This window comes from Drosophila subobscura, chromosome O (genome assembly GCF_008121235.1).
Source record: "Drosophila subobscura isolate 14011-0131.10 chromosome O, UCBerk_Dsub_1.0, whole genome shotgun sequence".
In the NCBI taxonomy this organism is placed as follows: Eukaryota; Metazoa; Arthropoda; class Insecta; order Diptera; family Drosophilidae; genus Drosophila; species Drosophila subobscura.
Window position 1 is genome coordinate 5,578,807 of NC_048533.1, and position 17,129 is coordinate 5,595,935.

A 17,129-nucleotide genomic window follows, 5' to 3' on the forward strand; every position below is an offset into this window, starting at 1 on the left:
TTACTGGCAAAATGTGGGCTGCACTTGACAGCCGAAAGGAGAATGCAAAAGGGGACTAAAAGGGTTATCTTCCCTCCACCACGCCTCCACCATAAATTATGCACAAACACAAACACAAGCCACAACAAAACAAGGAAAAACAATTAAGGGCTCTCCTTCTTCTGCTTGGGGGTGGTGGGGCTTACAGGGGTGTAATTTATATGATTGACAGGCAATTGAATTTGTGGGCAGCAATGACTGCAAGACTGCTGCATCTACCCCACCTTATACATACACATAAAACGCAGAGCAATGCAATTCGAGCAACGTTTTTGAGTGCAAGTGCCACCCCTGCAGGGCCCTGCCTGAATGTGAGGGCTGGGGTTGCTCCTGTCAACTGGTGCCCAATGCCGTTTTGTTGTCCTTTTGGTAATTACGCTACTCGGTGCACACAGCACACACATATCCCTCACATGAATGCTAATTTGGAATCCCCCGAAAACCAGAACCTGGAAGGAGACTTCATTGTGGTGTGGAGGGAGCATGAGATATTTCTGCGGGGAATGGATTTTGGATTTTGGGATTTGGGATACGGTTCTGGGGTGCGTGGGGTGGAGAGTGTGCACGATGCATTGTGCGTGCGGCGCCCAATGCCACGCATTATTTTCAAATGTCTGTCATTCGAATGAATCTGTGGCTGGTTTCTCTGGCTTTTCCCTCGCATTTTTGTCTGGCTTTTCCCTCGCATCTCTGTGTCTGCATCTCTCTGTGGGTTTCATCTGTTTGTGGCATTTGTGCGAAATTGGCTTTTGCAGAGGGAAAGCAAAGGGAGAGAGAGACAGGAGACTCATATGCGTAGGCCAAAAAAGTTTGGTGGAAAATTGGTACGCACCGTACCCTATGATGAGTTCCCATTTGTGGCTAAATTCGGCTACGAATTTCCACTAAATGATGAGGATGAGTATGTGCGGCCTTTGTGCATAGATAGAACCTCATTAATCAAAGGTTGATTAGGCAGTTAATTCTACGAAACCATTTCTACAAGCCTTTCATTGCCATTCACTACACAGGTGTTCCACATCAAAGACTAATCGTACTCCAAATGATTGCATTTAGGTCAGAGCACAATTGGGGGTGGCTACAGTTTGGACTACAAATTATCTAAATCTAAAATTTATGGTAATCATTTTGACACTTGCCTAAAATTACCTCAAAACGCACTTCAAATTCAACAAAATTCAACTGGATTGAATACGAATGACACCTGCTGTGCCAAGTGTCAAGTGAGAGAAATGTAACCGCTTGTATATCTTAGAAGCATCGACTGATTCAGTCTTAAAAGCACTAGGATCTGGTCATAAAACCACTGAATCTGGGCTTATAAACATTGCAAAAGAGTTGTTGAAGCGTGCGGAAAGATTAACGAAGTGAATTAGTTCTGCAATCAGCCTTAGAAGCAGAAATTACATTCCATCTGTACTTACTGTACTCATTTTATTTCTCCAAGCTCCATAGATGTCATTCATATTTGCATAAGAATATATTCATTTATTTGTTTCATGGATTTCCACTTAATGACCAACGAAGATTAAAGTCAAATGAATTGATGAATTTAAGGCGCTCGAAAAGAGCAATTGCCACAGCCACAAATCAAAGTAAAACTCAATTGTTGTAATTAAATATTGCCCAAAGAGAGAGAGAGGGGGAGATGGGCTGTCTAACTCTTTGAGAGAGAATTTCCCCAGGGCAACGATTTGACTGAAAACTGGAGGAAAACCCTAGACTTGAGTCACGACGTCCTTTCGTTTCCTCTGCCCCTCCTACACTTCCTTGCTCATTTTGTGTTGCTCTCAAAATCAGAGCGAGAGATGGATCAGAGCAATGAAATGCCGTTTTCCCTCACTCTCACTCCCTCTCCATCTCTCTCATTTCTCTTTCTGTCTCTTTCTGTGTCACCTGCAGGAAAAAATCGAATCAAATTGAAGGCTTTGCCTTCTCCTATCCTACTTTCCAGCAATTGAAAATTATGCTGCAGTGGAAAAGCATCTTGAGGGCACAGGCAAAACTCAAGAGTGTTTGCCATTTCACATACTCGTCGACAGGGGTGTTAGAAAAAAGAAAAAAGTGGGTAGGAAAAACTCAAAACCCAAAAGCAGGTCACATGGAAATAGATTCAAGAGATGATGGTGCATTTAGGTGGAAAAATACACCCAGGAGAAGTTCCAATTTAAAGCCACGTTTACTGGATATCACAATGCTCATAATTTAGGCACTCTATCCATTAATTTTACAAAGATCAAAGTTCACTGGTGGCACGAACATCTGGTCAAAGGGTTTTGCCGCCTGCTCGTTCTCCGCTCCATTTGGAAAAACTTCAAAAGCGATTTCTTGAGGGCCTGCTGCCAGACTTCAATTATATTTAAACATTTTTCGACTTGCACAATTCAATTGAGAGGCACAAAGATTGACCTTTCCACACAAATACTCGTTGGTACTCGACGTAGTAAAGTTGTGGCTGTGGCCTGCCCCTCATTTATCATCTTTTGAAACTCATCTTGTGAGAAGTTGACATTGAAATGCGCTTCATGGTCCGCTTCGCTCCTCCGTTCGTTCACTTGTTTACAGCCACTTTAATTGTTGTCTTCGTATTCATTATGAGGCCGGCTAGGCAGGCAGTAGATGCTCTCAATTGTGGCCTTGGCTCTAACAGGCCTTGAGTTGTATCTCAAAAATTGGTTTAAAGTCTTTTGGCTTTTTGCAATTGAATGTCAAGTGACGGCTCGTGTGTTTAGGCGGAAGTTTCCATCTAATTATAGCCTATATATATATTTGAGTAATGCCATAAAATACATTTTGATGCGGAATTTAAAAGTATTTTTGCTCTACAGAGAGCTTCTTCAAGGCTGTCCATCAAATTATCGTTTGATTTATTCACTTGAATAATATTAGATAAATATAAAGATGCTTGAGATGATATACAAGTGTTTATTGGATGACTATTGCATATAGAATTGATAGAAAATTGAAGTGGGTGGAGGAACACTGATGGAAAAACCCGTAGAGTCGCCAAACGAGTGTTCCAGCTTCTATAATGTGAATGCACTGCTTCTAATGCTCTGCCAACCAATTATATTGCTTTTACAACAATGTTGGAAGTATTACTTATTAGTGTTGTTGCTAAATAAATTTAAATTAATCTAAATTTAGTAGATAGATCACAATAATTAATAGATTACAAGTATTATCTACTAGATTAATTGTATAGATAGATGTACTTATAGCAATCATGATTGTAAAGTGCAATGGCCCTTGCACTAAATCATTTCCCAAGGGAAACTCTAATTCTAACAATGGCAAAGCTTACAATATAATCTCAATCCGATACATACCCCAAAGACGAACAAAGACGAAGATTCTCTCCCCCTCTTTTGCTCTCTCATTGAAAATAGTTAAACCGGCAATGTGTACAGTCTAAACACAACTGAAAAACAAGCTGAGTGGCTGAGAACGTGTCAGGGCTTATCAATCCCCGATCCCCGGCCACCGAGAGCCACAGAAATTTCAAATAATTAGCTGATAATCAATTCTGCATATACTATACAAAATAATGATTTTGATTATCTGGGGGAAAACACACAGTACAAAATATAAAGCTACTTTTAATAACAGGCTAATAAACCGATAATTACGATGAAATTACAGCGAAAAATGCAGAAAATGTAATCTGCAAACTTTGCAGTTGCAGTTTGTTTTTGCTTTGCTGCAACCAAAATCTTATCTCTGACAGCAACAAGATAAAAGGCGGCGGTAAAGACTGTCGCATCCTCCCGTAATCCAAAGAAATTATAAATTATTTTTTTTTATATAATTATTATTATGATGTGATATAAAATGTAGAATGGGTTGCTGAACTTTTTTGGGTTCGAAAAACATGGCACGACATGCGGTAATCGGGGCAATTAACAGATACACATTCAACAGATATCAGATACACAACAAATTAACGCCACGCTAATGAAAAAGCATCAACAGAAGTCGTCATCTACTGCACGTCATCTGCAAAGTCCCTAATTAACCTTCCTAATGGAAATGTATTACGTGCTTTTTGTATTTGGAATTTTTCTAGAGCAATTCAATTAACAGTTTTGCCACACACTTCTAATGCAGGATTTCTCATCTACAGTTAGTTGCACTCAATTGAACGCTAATCGAAATATTTATTATTCAAACGTCAAAAATCTCTCGACACTCAAAAGTTTGCGGTATTTAGATATTTTAGGTATTTGCCTACTCGTTTTGTAATTACCATTGGGGGGCCTAGAAAATTATCGAGCAGCCGCCAATGGAACGCCACTAAGCCACACTAAGCACCACATCGCGAGCGCGAGCGCGAGCGTGACTTCCCATTTCGCGTTTCCCATTGAGTGCTCACGCGCACCGGCTGAATCACTGCCATTAAAAATAATTAATAAATATTTTCTATGCGGTCCCTCGAGTGCGGTTTTCTATGTGAGTAATCCCCATGGGCAACTCTACGGCCTGACCCGAATATTCTATAGGTACTCAGAACAAGGCACTGCCGGCTGATAAGGCATTCGATTTATTAGATTAACTAGCTTAGAGGTGTAAAGCAGAAGCCGAAGTGCATTAGAAATTGTATTGAAACAATTGAATGAATCTTTCAATGATTCTTCAACTTTTCCAAAGCCCAAAAGAAAGGTTCAATCAGTCCATACCTCGTTTATTTCTCACTTTTCACTCTTAGATAAAGTTCTCATTGAAATGTGGTTTACCTTTAACGAGAAAGAAAATAAAATTGAATTAATTGAAGCGTAATAAGTTGTTAAAACACACGGACAAACAACACATGAATTTCTAAAACAATTAATTACTACAAATTTTCTGTTAAAATTTGCCTACAATTCAATTAAGAAGCTTAGATACAAATATTTAATTATGTATAGAAATATGAATATTGAATGTAACATTTTCATGAATTTTAGATGCTCATTAAGCATTAAGCATATATTGAAGCTGTAAGTGCCACAGCAACAGCATCAAGGATAAGGGCTGGATAAGGCTGTTTGCTCGTTGGAATTGGAATACTCTATGAAGAGGATGTTTTCAATGCAAAAGAATAAAGTATTTCGAATTTGATTCAGCATTATCAGTGCATAATTTTCAAGTCCTGCTCTCTGTTTCTACCCAAATAAGTAGAACAGACCCTTAGATGAGAGCCGATGCAGGACTTAAATCTTATGAACATTTTAAATTTTTAGTCTTTGAAATATTGTAGGGTATCTAATAATTCGGTTTCCTTCAGCCTAGCCAGCCTTCCTTTCTTGTTAATGTTCTCGTTGTTTTGTGAGCCATCTTGTTTGTGTGAAGGAGGCTCTCAACTATTTGCCAAGGCTGAAATAGCATATGCTAATGACAAGAGTAGTAGTGGTAGTCCTGGGCAGCAGCAGCCACCACACAAGTAAGTCCGCAAAGCACAGAGGAGAGGGAGTCAAGCCAGAGATGGTGAAGAGGGGCACGGGCCACTCATGTAAAATTATGAATTACAGATACAGATGTTGCTTGGAAATGCCTGAAAGGGTGGTTCGTGTTGTTGTTGTTGCAAGCTGATGTTTGGCTTTAGTCCAAAATTTCAATTAGGTTGAGTAGTTTGGAAAGGAAAGGAGGCCTTCCTCCTCCCGACTGTAGTTTGAACATCGCACAGATACTACGAGTCCTGCACAGCTTCAACTGCGAATGTTAATTACGCAATTGACTTGACAACAGCAACAACTAAAAGGAGTTCCTCCTACACTCTGTATTTGTATCTGCACCTCCTGTAAGGCCGTTTGTATGTTGACTTATATAATTATGCCGTATGGTGCCTCCTTCAGGATGTGTACCTCTGTGCATTCGACCTGTTGCCAAGGGTTTTTGTGGGGTAATTACAATTACATATGTACATACATATGTACATATGTACCACCCACAGTCATTGAAATTTCCGGGTTTTCTATTTATTTTATTTTTTAACCATTTTTGGGTTTCCCAATTTGCATGCAAATGAATTTCCTTTTGTTTACAGAACCCAAACCTACTGCTGCGTGTATTTTTATTAATTTACTTTCTTGAAATTTACATTTCTTTCATTCATGAATCTGTTGTGGTTTATGGCATTGTTTTTCAGTTCTTCCAAAGATTATTTTCATTTTCTTTAACCGAACGTTTTCTCTTCAAAGATTTCTCTGTGTTGTTTTTCCATTGTCATGGGGGAATGCTACAAATTTCAAACAGACATGGAATACGTACTGGAGTACGTGCCTTGTAAATTATTTGCTGGCATTTATAATTACAGGCGGAATTTCTCAAACGTTTTCTATTTCATTTCGTTTCGTTTCCAGTGAAACGAGGCTGTGGGAAATGGTAATATTAATGTCCAAGGTATCTAGCGAGTCAGGGCACTTAATCAAGGCATTCCTCGAAAACTGCAAAAGGCACGACTTTGAACTAGCGGAGGACTGCTTAGTAATAACTTAGAAATGTATTTTTTGTTGGCGTTTTTTAATTTTAATTGTAGTCGATTTTAAGTCGAATACAGTAGAGAGGCAACGTTGCAAACCATCTTCGATTCATTGATGTTTCTTCAACCTTCTTCAAAATCTCTATCATTAGTATCATAAATACTTTGCCCAAACCACAATCAAATGATTTAATTAATGCAGAACGACAATCCAATGCAATCCACTATCATAATTCCAAGAAAAAATACAACTAATAAATAAACCAAAGCAATATATAATAAATTATAGTCTTATCAAACCTGCTGATTGTCAATTGGGTTTATTTTTAGAGCACAACAAAAATATATAGATGGTTCAGAGAGAATAGAGGTACAGAGGAAAGGAAGGTACTACATCTTATCAGATTATTAGTTTATATTGAGAATACAATTAATGATGAACACCTGAGACTCCGTGGCGCAACGGTAGCGCGTCTGACTCCAGATCAGAAGGTTGCGTGTTCAAATCACGTCGGGGTCATCTAAGAGGATTTTTTCCTAACGATCTTTTATTTTTTTGATCCAGTAACGAATTTCCTACGATTTACATATGTCTATACTGTATATTCTCTGCAGTAGTGTCCTTTTTAGCACCAAACTTTCATAGTCTTCTGCTTTAATCCATTTCAAACTTCATCTTTCATTATAAGGATTAAAAGTCCTACATTCCATATGACTCCGTGGCGCAACGGTAGCGCGTCTGACTCCAGATCAGAAGGTTGCGTGTTCAAATCACGTCGGGGTCAGTAAAAATGGTTAAATTCCAATATATTTTTTTCCTTTTCCCTAATTTTTTGCAATGAAAACCTTTTTTTCCCTTTCATGATTTATTTGATTGAGTTTCGCAATTTTTTTTGTGGTTTGTTTGGAAAAATAATTAAATACAAATATTCGTTTCAATTGTTCCTTTGTTTCGGATTTGTTATCCCCTTTCCATCAAAAGTAAAGTTTATAAGCCATGAAATATTTTTAAACGGATAAGCTTTGAATTTGATATTAGTTTTTCCGGCTGAAAAACTGTGAATTTCCACCGTTTCCCATTTTGTGGTTTGTGATAAGGGGCTTAAAATGTCTATAAATGAATGTATGTATGTAGGTAAATCTGTTTTTATTATTTGTCGGTTTTTCAATCAAATCTGGTCTATTACATTTTTATTTGTGGTCATGAGGTTGCAAAAATGTAGTGAAAATTATCTTTTAGTTTAGATAGTATAAAGCGCATGATTTTCGGATAGAAAGTTACTTTTAAAGTTGTAAAATCTTTGCGTACAATTATCATCCGGTACTAATTGCTTTGCTTGTGTTGTTTTGTTATTTTTTTTTTTTGTTCTTTTGTTCACAGAACATGGTACATGCACACTGAACCCCCTCGTTGACAGAGAAACTACTTCCTGTAGCTTGTACCCATGAACATTTATGAAAAACAACTTTAATATATGTGTTACGACTAGGGTAGCAAAATTTGGTACAAAATAGCTTTGGCAACGATTAAGTCTAGGGAAATTTTCATAACTTTAAAACTTGAAGTTTTAAAATATTTTTATAAAAAGTTATTATTTATTTGGCATCTACAATTCTTACAAACACAGTATACCCTCTGTTTTTGCTGTTTAATTTCTATGGTACCAAAACGTCCCAAGGGTGAAATTAATTTAATGTTGTCAACAATATTTTTGCGTACTCTGTGACAAAAAGCTAGAAAGAAGTTGAGGGAGGAGAAAGGGAAAACCATGGAGAGAAAAGAGGTGCAGAGAAGAGAAGGAAAGAGAGAGAGAGAGAGAAGTGGAGTGGAGCGAGAAAATTGTAGTGTAGAGGTCCCTTAACGGGTTGTAACTTTTAATTAAAACCCCTTGTTGAGGTCCCCCCTTCGCCCATGTAGGATCTCCCCCTCCCCCATCGAGCGAGTTGTTGTTCCTTTGGTTTCTCTGTGGTTTTGTTGTTGCTATATATATTTCTGTTAATTTGTGGTAATCGTTATTCATATACGACGAAACTTTATTCGTAGTTGCATGTCTGTGGTCATTAAAACGTTTTCAAAATGTTACCCAAAACGATGAAGTTATGGGGTTAAGTGTTTCCCACAAAATGTTTATACTTTGATAATTGTTTGGAGATTCTCCAAGGATTACTTTTGGTGTGAAATTAAAGATAGTTTTTTGTATCCCTTTAGATACGATTGTGGGACAAAAGGTTGTGGGTCTCGCATGGCTACAAAAGATTATAAATCTTTATTTGCAGAAGTTCCCCTCCATTCACTAATCAAAGCTGTCTGTTTCAATTTACATCGCGTTTTCTTTGTTCGAATTTGTTAAACAATTAAACTTGTTCTTCAACTTGAGAGATACTCCAAAACTTTAAAGATTGATGACACTAGTACAGTGTACATCCACTGCTCGTCTTAGATGGTGGTTGGGGGGATAATTACTAACGAAATCAGTAAAGTTGTTCCTCTACCGTTGGACCGTCGTCGTCTAATGATTGTTTGATAAGCCCACGCTGGATGGGAGCAGTAGCAGAAAGCAGCGACTGCACAGGGTATAAAGTGTGGTAGATTATTTATAAATAAAAGAGAAGAGAGCAAGGAGCATAAAGGATTGCGAGTGAAGGACAGAGTTGATGAAGGTCCTTTTTCTAGATAAGAGAAAGAGCGCGAAAAACTGTCCGAACAACTTGCACTTTCGTCGTCGTCGTCGTCGTCCATTGGCCATTGTCCTGCAGTTCCTTCATTCTTGTTTGCCATTCTACGACTCAAAGTGTTTTTAGGCTATCCTGCGGGATCCTGCTGTGCAGATATGCAGCAGCAACTTGCAGCATGACAAAAGTTTCACAATTAAAAAGGCAACGACAGCAGCAGCAACATTTTAAAGAGGACGCTGGACTGAGAGGCCGGCCAGATCTGTTTTGTTTGTAGAACATTAAATTTTAGTGAAATTCATAGTCTATTTTATGGCCGATGGGGAAGTTTTTCCCTCGACTCTTTTTTTCCGGAAAAGTTTCCCATTTTTTTGCATCTGTATTCTGTAGTTTTTCGTTTCCTTTTTTTGTCTTTTCGGTAAAGACGGAAGTTGTTAGCATGAAATCTGATTTGGGGAGGTGCTGGCCACTGCAATGGGGAATACTCGTACTCGTCCTGGCTTTTGTTTGAATTCTGTGTTTGGCTTAGAGTTCTCTTCTCTGTTCTGTTTGGTCGAAAGTCATGGTCTTTGTGGCGGTGGGGTGGAATGGACAATGGGGTTGAATGAACTGTGAAAATTTGAGGTTTGGGTTGGCTTTTGGCTATAGATATGTCTGCGGATTTGTTGGGCTATTTTACAGACTAAATGGTTAACCGAATGAATCGATAGTGCACGGGTTTTAGCCGGCAATGCACCAACGCTCAAGAATTAAAAAATCTTACCAATTATTTACTTTAATCACATTCATTCCTTCCGTTCTCGCATTCAAACCCATGGAATAACCTTCGATTATCCTTTCTATATATTTCTGTAAAAATAAAGTATATTTTTATTTCCATTTTTCTATAAAATTAACATTGGGCCTACGCCTTAACCCTCATCACGTTTAGGTACAGTCCGAATCTGCATCTAGTGTCAAGTAATTTTAATTGATTTGCCAAAATGTCATGAATTTTCAATTAACGTCTCTATTTGTGAATACATTTCTGGGTTAATGTAAGCGTTAGACATCCAGTGGATAATGGCCTTCACACTTTAATCAACAATTTTATTGTTTCACACACGAATGAAAATTGATGGCGGAATTTTAGTTCGTGCTATACAGAGATTATAGGCAGAAATGAGAATTTATTTACAAATTCAATAAATATGTGGGCTGCCGCTTTGTGGATAATCCCCCCAAACCCACGGAATCTGTGCCCTATCCATGGCCTAAACAAACTATTAATTTATTTTATTATTACAGTTTTTTGGCTCTCTATTTTTATTGTGATTTAATTAGCAAATAATTATGCGTTCAGTGTCGCGTAATTTGTAGTAAACAAAGTAATTTGAATTATTTCCAACATTTGCATTATTTGCCAATAAAAATAACGAACCAACAAATTGCTTTCACATTAAATTCCTGTTCGTTCTTTCACATGATTGTTGAATTTCGATTATGATGTGACACAAAATGTGTGTGGCAATGTGTGGGTAGAATTTGGGGAATACGTAGAAAGGGCTTGCAATCCCCCAAAAAGGGTTTATTTTTTGGCAATCCTTGGGATTGAATTACATTTCTTTTCAATTACACGACACTTTTCCAAGCCAAAAGGGCGGGCTCATCTTTCAGACAATTTAACTCCAAGAATGAAAAGCGCCTGAAGGACCAACAGAAAAGGAAACAACACGGGACGAAGGAACTTTTCCACCCAGAAAATCCGTATGAAACATTAATAATCATTACTTCTCTCGTGTGTCTCATGTGAAAAAGTTGTTCAAGAACTTTCATGTTATTTGTACATTTTGTTGTACTTTTTTGCTGTTTCTTCTGGATTTTACAATTTGTCAAAATTCACTCAAGTGTGGGACGGATAGAAATATGAAACAGAAACCCCGAAAAAGAGGAGAAACGCGTGAGAGAGGGGTATAAATAGAGGAGAAACCGGGTTTGAGGAATGAGATTGTATGAGGCACGGGTTTAAGATCTCTCAACATGAAAATTGCAACATTTTTCACATAATTTTAGCGTTTGGGTTTTCCTACACTAAACAACAAAATTAGGGTCGGTCGTCGTCCCCTTTCTTTTTGTGGGCCTTGGGCGTGAAATATGCGATGTTGTGGCAAGGGTATTCCTAATTTCATTGGGGCTTCGTACACCCGTTTATTTTTTTGTTAATGTTAACCCTTATCAGTGGCACATTTTTTTCAGGGATTACATTCCTTTTGCGGTTGGGATTGTGGCTGGGTCTTATTTATGTCATTGTTGGTTCTATAATTTCTATTTTTTAATCATAGAAAATTGGATTGTAACCAAAGAAACTGAAGGTGAAAACCTTTTACGAAAATTATATTAGATATTTTCATGGAAATTGCACGTTTGAAATGTAATATTTCTCTGGCTTAAGTAGACATTCGATACTTTTTGTAAGGGTTATCTGTAAGGGTTATCTAACCTCAAAACATCTTCTCGATTCGCTTCTCATTTCAAGGGTTAATCACCCATTTCCCCTTTTAAGGGCAAGATCTAATAAACTCCCTAATTGACACACAACATTTTCATGCCCATAACTGTCTCGCTGTCTCCCATAATAATTAGGATAATTATCAAATGTAACACGAAATACAAACAGACAAACAGAAATTTCTACGAAAACAAACAGAAAGTCGGAAAAAGAGGGGAAACGGATGGATAGACCTACCCCAAAAAGAGGGGAGGAAGAGGCCGGAATAGGGATTGAGAGAGAGAGAGAGAGATACCCTCAATAACCGAGGGACGGAAAACATTTAAGTAAATAAAATGTACAAAAGAAATTGCCGCATTCCGTGCCGCTCCTCGAAACGAAAATCTCACTGAATGCAACAATTGAAACAAAAAATTAAATAAAACCACAAAGAAATGCAGAAACTAGAGATACCCTTGCTGAAGCGTTATTTCAATAATAAAATGTATAATCATCCAATTGTGATGAGATTCCATTAAATGGTGTACAAATGTTTAAAAGTTCCGACTCTTAACAAAAAACGAAAAAAACGTTGTGCAATAATGCCTTTTGGAAAGGGTATTAAAAAAATCAGGGAAATTACAACAACATCATGACAATTGGCTCCGTCTGTGGTTACAGGGTGGTAAAAGTGGGAACCAGCAGTTGGGGCAAGGGGAACAGCTGCTGCCACTGCTGGTAAGTGTATCGGCGTCAGTGGGGCAGACAGACCTTCTGTTTCTGCTTCTGCTGCTGCTCTCTGTTCCTGTTTCACTGTTTCTGGGTGCAAATGACAAGTCTATGTACAAAACTGTCGGCATGTAATCAACATTAATGTTGGCTGCGAGGCGATGCAACGCGATGCGAGTAGTTGCCAGGCGAATGAATGAATCACTTTGTCCGCGCGACACAAGAGTGTGCATTGCCTCCAAACACACACAAAGAGAGAAAGAAAGATATAGGGAGAGGGAGACAGAGTAAACATGCTGCTGCTGCTGTTGCAGCTGCTGTCGTCAGTGCCGCCACAACAGCAACATGAGCTGCTCATCACTTGCAACATGATTACCAACATGGGCCTCAATGCACCATACACTGCACAGTGGGACAACACCCACAAAACACCACAATAATGTTCTACATGTTCACATTTCGTCATCATGTACCCCACTGTACCTCGCATAGCCGGCAACCAGAATCAGCCTCTGTTGCTGGCTGCTGCTTATGCCTCTGCTGTACGATATACCCCGCTCCCATCCACGCCTCGGGTCTTCGCTCACCCACTGACGCCAACCAGGCACTTGTCTGACTGACATTAATAAATCGCTTTTATAGCATCTCCCGGAGCCCAGACCAGACCCCTCCGCGGACCCTTAGCTCCGACTCCAGTTCGATGGGGGAGTGGGGGAAAAGAAACCAAAATCTGCTGCACGTGAACCGACACGTCGGCTCTCGCGTCGACTGCAATTATCTCTTTTGCTCTCAGAAGCGCCTTTCTGATGGTTCTGTGTACTGTTTGTTCAATGCAGGGTATGTTCAATTGGAAGGTTGACCAGTTCCCAACACACAACGCTCATTTTTTTCCTACCAATTTCTATCTTTATCGTTGATGTCAGGAATAATAGAATAGTAAGTGCAGATACTCTATGAATCTTTTCTGGGCCGTCATGCCGCACCCTATATCCTTAAGCCCTGTTTCTCCCACTCATTGTTTGTTCTAATGCGCAAAGGAGGCGGGATCGGGGCCGATGCTTTATTAATTCCACATCAATGCCGGCGCTAGGGAGCCACAGTTCAATGCGTTTTTGCTACCCCCTAGCTATTCTGGCGCTCCATCTAATGCTCTCCCTTTCTCACTCACATATACAAATGTATGTAAGTTGTTTAGTTCTGGCACAAAACTGCATTTGATTTTTGGTCTTCTTGTTACTTGTATTCTTCTTTGTTTTCGGGGGCTGTGAGAAGAAAAACCAACAACCAAAAGCAGAGACAGTCACAAGATAGATTAAACAAAAGGTAAGGTAAGGCCGTGGCTAAAGTTTTTGTTCACTCTCCAGCGCTTTCTCCATTTATAGGCTCTGCGAATTCTTATATTTTCTTTTATTTTTCTTTTGCTCCCACTCTCTTATTTTCTGCCTTTCCTTCCTCTTTAATATTACTTGCACAGCCAGACAGCACTTGCCAGAGATGCAGTCTAACGGCTGTTTTGTTTACACTCTGCGCTTCCACACACACGTACACAATATGCTGCACACATGGACATTCCTACCGCCTTATCGAACTTCACATCGATTTGATGATACAGTGGCGGGGCCCATAAAAGCGATGATACACTGGCGGGCCCTAAAATTGTTGACAGTGACAAATCTGACCCTGAATTTTCGTTGTTTTTTTTGAGAATGGTTTTAGTAAGAATGGGTTTTATTTTATTTTTTTATTTTTGTCATAAATGATAAAAACCCTATGTATGTATGTGTCTGTACATAGAAGATCTATAGATAACAGGTCTTGTAAGCGACAAACGCACACAATTGATAAGAAACTCAGATGACGACCCACATATAAACACATTTTTGGGAAACAAAAAGGCTACTTATGAAGTTATGAAGTGCAAATTTGGCTTCTGGTTTGTGGGTTCTTCTGGGCTTCACTAGGCTAAAAATCAATTTCAATTTTCCACCACAAAATCACAAAATTTCCCACACCAAACGATTATCAATTTTCCTACAATTTACCAGACAGCATCTTATCTTTCCCATACAGAAGCTACTTGTACTTATTTCTATTAATATTAAATATTATAATATGCAAATTGTATGCAACAATCTGACGCCACACGCATATACATATACACACATTCAACTCTGCAGCTCTGTAGCATGAGTGGGTGGAATAGGCAGCAGAATATGTAGGTCTCGGGGGGCAGCTCGGCCTAGCTTGGCTTTTCATTAATCTCCAAGGCGGCATCACATTGTGGAATATATTAGGTTGGGTACGCTATTAACATTTAAATTTGATTTCAATTTTGTCAACCCGGAGATGTGCCAGTCTCCCATGATGTATAAAAGATGATTGGTCCATCAGTTTGTGGGTCTTGGAATACATATTTTTAGCACCTCCTGAGAGATACAGAAAATCCAAACCACATTCAAAGCATTTGTTATGTAAATTGGCCCCCAAAGTGAAGTTATTCCAAGGCTGTCCCTTTCAAAATGCATAAATCTGGCGTTTTGTAAACGCTTCGAGATGTCTGCTCTCAGACTATGTCATAAATATATAAGTTTTAGTGTAATTGGGGGATTTAAAAGTGTGGGAAAAGCATCTCTCAAGTACAATTGAAACGCATGCAGTCCATAAATAGATTCAATCAACATTTACTTTTCAAAATTTATCTTTTGCACTGCATTGCATGACACATTTCATTTGTTCCATCATTCAACATTCATTTGTAATTCTATCTGTAACTTGAAGAGTAACTCTAAACCACCCCCTCCCCAGTACTGTATTCATGAACTCTTTTTTTTCACACGTTCGAGAATCATCGGAAATTGGAGTACTTTCTGTGTGGAGTGTGTCTCTGTTAATGAAATGAGTGAGGCGTACTATATCCATTTTATATTCGAATAAAATGACACTTTCCATGGACTCCCGCTCCCGTGTGGTATGTGGATCTGTGTCAAGTTCATAATGCGGCCGTTTTGGCCCGTTTGGCTGGCTATCAAAAGCCACACACCACATAACAGAAATACAAAACACAACAAAAGTGTAAGCATATTTCACAATCGACACACGACTCACAGATACACACACACAAACGGAACGTATTGGATCAGCAAATGTTATTTATTCGAATCACATAAATCGAAGCGGCAGTCAGTAAGAGACAGAGAGAGAGAGAGAGAGAAAAAGAACGGAATATGTGTTTTACAGGGTAAGTGATGGGGTTCCGAGGGCTATGTTGTGTTCTTATGTAAGAGGCAGGCAATCAATAACCCCGCAGTCCGACTTCCAGTGTCCATGGCAAAATATAAGTTTACCAATTACCTTCTGTCAAAACGATTGAATCTTGGAGACCAATGTAAAAGATTATTGAATCCAAGTTGGTTCATATAATCAAAAGATATGAAGCGGGAAAGATTGAGTTTCTCAAAGAAATTAAAATGAAACATGTTCTATTTGCTGAACCTTCTGTTTTTAAAACACCAAGTGTTATTTTCTAATATTTATTTTTTTATAAATTAACTTGAAAATAGAGTACTTTTCTGTTCGCATCACACCCTGATTATCTGTCACATTTTATATTGTTTGCATATTCGTGCAGTGACTTTTGTTGCCTTGTGCTGGTCCCTCACTCTCTCTCTCTCTCGCTCTCTCTTCCTTTCTCTCTGTCTTATACAGTATCTGTTGTATATATTTTATTATTTATTTGCAAACGTAAAATATTGTTCGACTTACGCATTCACAAAAAGGAGGCACACACATGGGAGGGGGCTCGAGCGAAAGTACAAAAATAAAACACACACTGTACCTGCAAATAGAAGAGATGAACATGAGAAATCGTTAGCATCGTTCGGTAAGTAAATAATATTTAATTGTTTGGCAAATGTTTGCACATGAAACAGACATTTCTTTAATTTCATGGCAAATATACTGGGGAATGTCAATAGAGATTAGGTTGAGCTGGGGGAAAGGGTTGTGTTTACTGATAATTTATGCAATTATAGAAACACGATTATTATTATTATATTATTAACACGATAAAAGTTTAATAAATAGTATGACATATGAACATATAATGCTGTTAGCTACCAGTTGATGCAAAATCATTCAAATCGTATGAGAAATAAGGTCAAATTGTAGCTACAATCTACAAGATAATGTGCTATAATTTGATGGAGCTTTAAATGCCACTTTTCGAGAGTTATCTCTGACTCTTCTTTTAGTTAAAAAGTTTCAACATGCTTTTCGTTATCAGCTTGTATTTAAAATTCATACAAAATATCACTTAACTCTAAGATTTAAATGCCACTCAACAGAACTGCCGTTAATTAATTGATTTTTAATAACCTTTGACAGGAAAACCCCTTCCCCCATGTGACCATAAGCCGCATGAAAGCGAAAGGATTATAAGAATCGAACCCCCGCTTTCGTTTGCACAGCATGAAACTGAAGTTGAAACATTTATGAGTAAAGTTTTATTAAACGCGATGAAAGAGCATTTTAAGAACCATTTAGAAATAAACGCTTGACAGCCTTAATACCAGCATCTACCCTGGCTCTTGGTCTCAGGAGAGGGATCAATTTTTCAATGGAAGTTGTTTCCAATGTTGGTCTGTTTCTGTGTCTGTCTGAGGCATATTCTTTGAACTTTTGGGTGCGATTTGCAGCATGTTTCTAGCTGCCATTTCAGATATGTTACTACTCTGTTTTTAATGATGCCTGCAACTACTCTTCAAA

At 38.4% G+C, this 17,129-nt stretch overlaps 1 protein-coding gene and 2 non-coding genes across 3 annotated transcripts in view; 2 read left to right on the forward strand and 1 right to left on the reverse strand.

Annotated features, from left to right (window-relative positions):
- Positions 1-17,129, reverse strand: part of LOC117899225 (furin-like protease 1) — a 151,192-nt gene that overhangs the window by 103,681 nt on the left and 30,382 nt on the right.
- On the forward strand, positions 6,945-7,016 carry Trnaw-cca. Its single transcript has one exon. It is a non-coding gene; the product is annotated as a tRNA-Trp (tRNA).
- Positions 7,210-7,281, forward strand: Trnaw-cca. The gene has a single exon. It is a non-coding gene; the product is annotated as a tRNA-Trp (tRNA).